This window comes from Arachis ipaensis, chromosome B07, assembly GCF_000816755.2.
Source record: "Arachis ipaensis cultivar K30076 chromosome B07, Araip1.1, whole genome shotgun sequence".
Lineage (NCBI taxonomy): Eukaryota > Viridiplantae > Streptophyta > Magnoliopsida > Fabales > Fabaceae > Arachis > Arachis ipaensis.
Window position 1 is genome coordinate 23,027,514 of NC_029791.2, and position 7,092 is coordinate 23,034,605.

Consider the following 7,092-nt stretch of genomic DNA (forward strand, 5'->3'; position numbering starts at 1 on the left):
AAGCAAAGAAGAAGGGCTACAACCAAGCAGCTATTCTGTCATGGTATGAGAATGTCAAAAGGGTTATTTTCCCTTTCGTGCTTCACCAAGGAACCGTGAAGAAAACTACCAAGCCTCAAACTCAAATCAATCTACCATGAAGAGAGTGGAGTCAAACATGATCAGAAGCTCATCAACGCTCAGAAACAAAATTTGGGGACAAAGTCAAGCTCAACGGATGAGATCAATGGAGCTTGAAGAAAAAAGATGAGAGAGAAGGTAGGTTGCATGTCTCAGATTTGGACTTTTCTCTCTCTCCTCTGACCAAGCCGCTGCAAACTCTGAAGATTGTAGAAGAAGACAGCATGGGGTTGAACTTGATTCAACCTTGGAAGCTTCACTCTTCTATAATAAGGGTGAACGGCCAAGGGTTAAAGGTAAGAGAGTAGAACATAGTACATGGTTCGGTTCTCATAGCAACCTAAGCTAGTTGAGTTCTTCTCCTTCATGGTTTACAAGTTGTATTTCTTTTTCGCAGTTTAATTTGTCTGAGTCTCATTGAAAAAGACAACATTGGTAAGGTTTGTAAGGAAAAGCCAATGAGAGGTAAAATGCAGTGAGTTAAAACTAGGAGAAAAAGTGATAAGATGTCTCAAATTTTCTTTCTGCATCTTTCTGTTTTGAGTCATGATCCTGTGTGAATTCTCTTGCAAGTTGGGTTAGTACTTTGTTGTTGAAAGCTAGGTTGAGTCCTAGTCAAATTCAGATTGGGTTAGAATCTGGATTTGTCCCAAATAGGAATGGGTAGATTCTAAGAAAGTATTGGTGTTTGTAATCTTGTGAAAAAGATAGTAAAATTCCATCATGATTGTGATGGAGACTGGATGTAGGCTACATTGCACTTAGTAGCTGAACCAGAATATATCTGTGTGTCACTATATCTTCTCTTCTCTATTTCTATTTTAGGAGACAAAAAGTGGAGTCTCTTTACTCAACAGGAGATAAAAATAAAATATCTCCTAAAATACTTTGATGAAACAAAAGTAAATTTCAACAGCAAAGGAGGTCAAGATTCAACCCCCCTTTCTCTTAGCCACTGATAACCATCAATTAGTATCAGAGTTTGGTCTCAAAGAAATCAAATTTTGCAACTTGGAAGAAAGATCCTTATGGCAAACCACAATGGTTCTAATGTAGTAGCCTACACTCTAATAGAAGGACAATCCAACAACAGACCTCCGTTTTTTAATAGAAAGAATTATTGTAATACTCTAAATTTTTGAAAATTAAATAATTAGTTATTTATAAATTATTATATTTGTTGAGATTTTATTTTTAAAAAATTATTTTTAACAAAAATAATTAAATAGAATTTTATGATTATTAAAATTTAATTTAATTATTTTTTTTAACAAGAAAGCTCAACACAATAAGTGGAGCAAGAACAACAACAAGCAAATAGAAAGTTAAAAAAGAAAAAAAATTACAAAAAAGCTCGTCAACTATTTTTTGTGCTCCTCCTTCTTATAGTGTACTCTTGATTTTGTACTCCTAAATTTGTACTCGTGAAAACATTTTCAACCACTCTAATCTTATTAAAACTCTGTCAATCCAATTGTAAGATTGCTAAGCGAAAGTCCACCAGTTACATATCTTCTTTTATCAATTCTTACTAAAACTCTGTTAATCTGACAGCATCCATTCTCCCCTCCACCTGCACAATCTCGTTGAAGTCTCCCATAAAGGCTGACATAAGTCTGCAATATAACTCAATTTCTCCTACACAACAAATTTCTCTTCTCTTGTATGAACTCCATACACCACAGAAAGCATAATATAACATGACACATGTGAACCATCTTTCATTAATGAACCACCGAATCCAAAGAAGAAAGAAAAGAAAGATGGCCGAGAGAGAGAATGAGAAACCATGGAACCTTCGGTCTTCGGCGTTCGATTTTTTGATATCCGTAATTCCAATAAAAAATCTAATCCGATAAAAGTGTTCGTATCCTTCTCTTTTATATATTGGCGTTATTTTTGTCTGGTAGAAGCTGACGGTGACATAACTCCCCTTCCTATTGAGTTCGGCCAATTGAAATTTTAGGAGGTACAGACGATTTCTAATGCTTTTCTCTTCAGCAGCTCAGTAAAAAAGCTTCTCCGAAATTTTTGTTGATTTTGATTTCATACGGAGATAGGGGGTTCGTGTTTAAAATTAAAAGTTTTAATTTAAGAATGCACAAAAGTATAGTAGATAATTGCAAATATGTTAACGATTTTAATGCTATTGAATTTGGATTCTTGGCTGAAAATGATTGGCTGTGGTTCTGATTGAGTTTTTTATTGTGAAAGTGAACGATAATTGATTTTGCTGTTAGTATGATGATGATTATGTGCCTGTGAATCGAAAATTTGTTTAATGCTTATAAGGATGTTCGAGATTAAATGCTTGTTGGAAGTTTTGGTTTCTACTTAATAGCGTTGTAATTGGTTGCTGAATCAAAATCTAATGAGTAATTTATGAAATGGAAGTCTGTTGAATGTTAAAGTGAACTGTTGGTTACTAAACTGAAATAAAGTAGGTTGATTAGTGAGAATCATGCTGTATTGATGTTTGTCGAATCAGACTAGTGAATTGTTGGGAAAATGAGGAATCCCAGAAGGGTGTTAGAAGTCTAATTTTCAAGAGAATGCTTTGTCCGAATTTTTATAAAAAGTATACGAAAAAGTGATTTTGTTTTGAAAACCTGATTTAAATATGTATTTACATTAAGAAGCGAACTTTGTATTAAAAATCTTATTTACAGGCTTATTTTGTGAAATGATTTTGAAATTGAACCTGATTAGCTTTCAGATTTATAAAATAATTTAGCATTGGACTTGGTTTGCTGATTTATTGGAAGTGATTTGTGAGAATTAAGAACGAATTTATAGTACTGAATTTAATTCATTTGAATTATCAAGAATGATTTATGAGAATTGGAAATGGTTTGATTGGAACCCTTAAAGAGTGGCAAAGTCCAAATTTTAGAAAAAATGCTATAGAAATTTTTATAAAACTTTGAGGCTCTGCTTAAAGCGTTATTCAATGGGAAATTTGATTTCAGACTCATTCTATTTGACTTTCATTTTAACAATAAAAATGTTATATTTTAAGTTTACCCTATTGAGAAAAAAAATCTTGTTTTAAGTAATTAATAAAAATTTAAAAATAAGGTTTCATAAACTAAGTTTTAAAAGAAGAACATAAATATTATTTTAAATTCTTATTCTATTTTAAATACTTCTTTAAAATTACTCATTTATATTAAAATAAATTATTATTATAATTATTATTTATCAAAGATATATAACTTATAATGTGGAATGATAAGAAAGAAAGATAATTAAGAAAAATTTCTGTCACAAAAGAATATAGAACAAAGATTAAAAGTATATATTAACTAAAAAGGGTCTCTGCCACAGGAGAGCAAAGGACAAGGATAAAGTAAAAGTTTTAAGAAATTGTCTGCCACAGGAGAACAGATGCGACTTTGTTTGGGTCTTAGTGCCAAATGTATAGTGGGGACTCCCACACACTGAGAACTGTTTTTCATATGTAAGCACATTGAAAGTCTCACTGCATGCGGCCTAGCCGTAAGACTTATATAAGCACACTATATGCATCTGGAAAGCCATATCTGGGACTCGTGCCCCGGTAATGTCGGGAGTAGGTAGACAACAGACACATGAGCTCATGGCCTGCTTAGGACAGGCATACATCATATTGTTTGCGCATTTGCATTTGATTATGTTTGATTGTTTTTATTTCTTTGTGATTGTGCCATTATCTTGTTGTGACTTGCTTGTGTGTTGAACTGAATTTCTTGCTTGTACTATTAGCTTGTGAATGTATTAAAGTGATTAAGAATTGACGTTTTGATTGAGAATTAATTATGTGGCTGAGAGATGGTTAATATGACTCGTTGTATATTTAAAATATGTTGTGAGATTAGAGATTTTAAAAGAGGTAATTAATTAGCTAAAGTAAAACCAAAAGTATTTTTCAAAAGTTTGATAAAAACATAGATTCCTTGGGTATGTTAATTATTCGCATTTTATTAATTACTTTTACAACATTCCCATTCCCTACTGAGAACGTGTGGTTTGTTTTCACCCCAAAATCTTCCACCCTTTCAATGCCACAGGTTCGAAGACTCAGTTTGAAGTTGCAGGCGATTATTAGTCTTATTTGAGTCAAGTTTATGTGTTGAGTTGCTCTTCATAGAATTTTCTCGCCTGTTATTTAAGATTTTATTTTATACAAAGGGATATGTATTGTATCTGAGTTTCATTTGAATTCTTTTGTATAATATTTATTATTATTAATAATTATGTGATTATTATTACTTGATGAATTTTTTATTTATGATTTTTAAAAACAAAAACAAAATTTTTTGGCATTTTCTATAAAATTAAAACACGATATCGAACTAAAAGCTCAATATTAAATAGTAAATAAGGAAAACAGGTTAATAACTCCTTACTTTTAGTATGATCATGACGTGCTAAAAGTTAGGGTGTTAGATTACGGCTACTGAAAGAAAAGAATGAAGATATTTGTTCAATCAGTAGATTACAACATTTGGAAGATCATCTTGAATGGTCCCTAAGTCCCAATCAAAATAGGAGCGGATGGTGTAGTCATTCCTAAGGCTGAGGTCGGATGGAATGATGAGGATAAGAAGAAGATAGAGCTCAACACCAAAGTTGTCAATATGCTCAACTGTGCTATCAGTTTCGAGGAATACCGAAAGGTATCAAGATGCAAAACAGCAAAGGAAATTTGGGACAAGCTCCAAGTTACCCATGAAGGGACTATCCAAGTTAAGAGGACCAGAATAGACATGCTGAGCAAAGAGTACGAAATATTCTCTATGAAGGAAGGAGAATCTATTGACGAAATGTTTGAAAGATTCAACATCATCATCAATGGCTTAGATGCTATGAGGATTACTCACCCTGAACCTGTGCTAGTGAGGAAAGTTCTGAGAAGTCTCACTAAAGAATGAAAAACTAAGGCTATAGTTATAGCTGAGAGTAGTGGCATTGATCAAATGACATATGATGATCTGAGAGGAAATTTACTTGCTTTTGAAACCACTTACTTGAAAAATGACACAAAAAGAAAAAGAAATTGCTCTCAAATCATTCACTGAGTCCCTAGATAATGAATTCAGTGATAATTTATCTGATGACGAGTTTGTTCTTTTTGCTAAGAAATTCAGAAAAATGATGAAGCTTAAAGAAAGAAGTAAGGGAAGCAGTTTAAGAAGACCAAAAAGGGACTTAAGAAAAATCATCTGCCACAACTACAAAGAAGCTGGACACTACAGGTTTAACTGTCCAAAGCTGAAGAAAGAAGATAAGACCAAGAAGGAAATGAAGAAGGGATGTATGGCTTCTTGGGAAGATCTGGAGAATGATTTAGACGAGGAGGAAAAATCGGAGAATAACTCTCAAACCTGTCTCATGGTTGATCAAACTGATGAGGTAATTTTCATTGAACCTTCTACTAAAGACCTTCATCTTATGATCGATCATCTTACTGAGAAACTAAGATGCTTCTTAAATGAAAATCATGAATTTAAATCTCAAAATGACATCTTAAAAGTTGAAATTACTTTTCTCAAAGATAAACTAAGAGAAGCCGAAACCGCTTTGGATCTTGTTGAAGAAAATAAGCAGCTTAAGGCTGAAATTAGTGGCTGTGAGAAACAGAATTCTGTGGTTGTATATTTAAACTGTTTTGAAGAAAATGATAGATTACATAAAGAGGTTAAAAGTTTAAAGGAAGATCTAGCCAAGTTTGTTCAAAGTTTTGAAAATTTAAATAAACTTTTGGCTAGTCAAAAGTCTCTTTATGAAAAGGCTGGATTGGGTTTTCATAAAAAATCTGAAACTGTTTTTCGCCAATTGCAAATATGGCTTCTACTTCAGATGACTTAAATTTTCAAAACCCAACTGATTTTGAAAAATAGCAACATAAAAGATTTTGTTGTCTATGCAATCGGGATGGACCTTTTCCTATTCAATGTTTCATAACTGAAAAAATGATTTGGTGATAAAGTTTACAAGATAGTTGGCAACTACAATGGTCTTGGTCAAAGGAGATGGTTTAACATCAAAGGATCCAAAAAGATTTTGATACTTAAGGTCACTTAAGAATTTTTTGCAGGTTTGCCTAGCATCCAAAAGAAAGGACAACATGTGGTACTTAGACAGCGGATGCTCTAGGCATATGATCGGAAAGTCTACGTTCTTCATCAAACTAGACAAGCATAATAGAGGCTTCGTAACTTTCGGTGATAATGGTAAAGGAAAGATAGTGGCCATAGGTAAAGTAGGTAAAAAATTTTCTTCATTAATCAATGATGTTTCCTTATTGACGGATTGAAATATAATCTACTAAGCATTAGCCGATTATGCGATCTTGGATATTTGGTCATTTTTAGAAAAATGGATTGCTTAGTTATTTGTGAAAAATCTGGTGAAATATTGTTTGAAGCAAAGAGATGCAATAATGTGTATGGACTAACTCTAGAGGAACTAAAAGAACAAAATGTAGCATGTTTCACTTCAATAGAATCGAAAAAATAGCTTTGGCATAAGAAATTAGGTCATGCTAGCATGTACCAAATTTCTAAACTTGTAAAGATAAACTTGGTTAGAGGAATTCCTAATATAAAGTTTGACAAGGACATCACTTATGATGCTTGTCAATTGGGAAAACAAACCAAATCTTCTTTTAAGCCCAAAGATGGAACTCTACCAAAAGGCCATTAGAAATGCTACACATTGATCTTTTTACTCTTACAAGAACTCAAAGCTTAGGAAGTAAACATTATGGTTTAGTAGTGGTTGATGACTACTCTAGATTTGGATGTGTTTTTTTCTTAGCTCACAAAAATGATACTTTCAATGCTTTCTCTTCTCTCTGAAAAAAGATTCAAAATGAAAAAGATTTAAAAATTACTCATATAAGAAGTTATCATAGAAAAGAGTTTGAAAATCAAGATTTTGAAAATTTTTGTGATGAATATGGAATTTCTCAAAATTTTTCATGTTCTA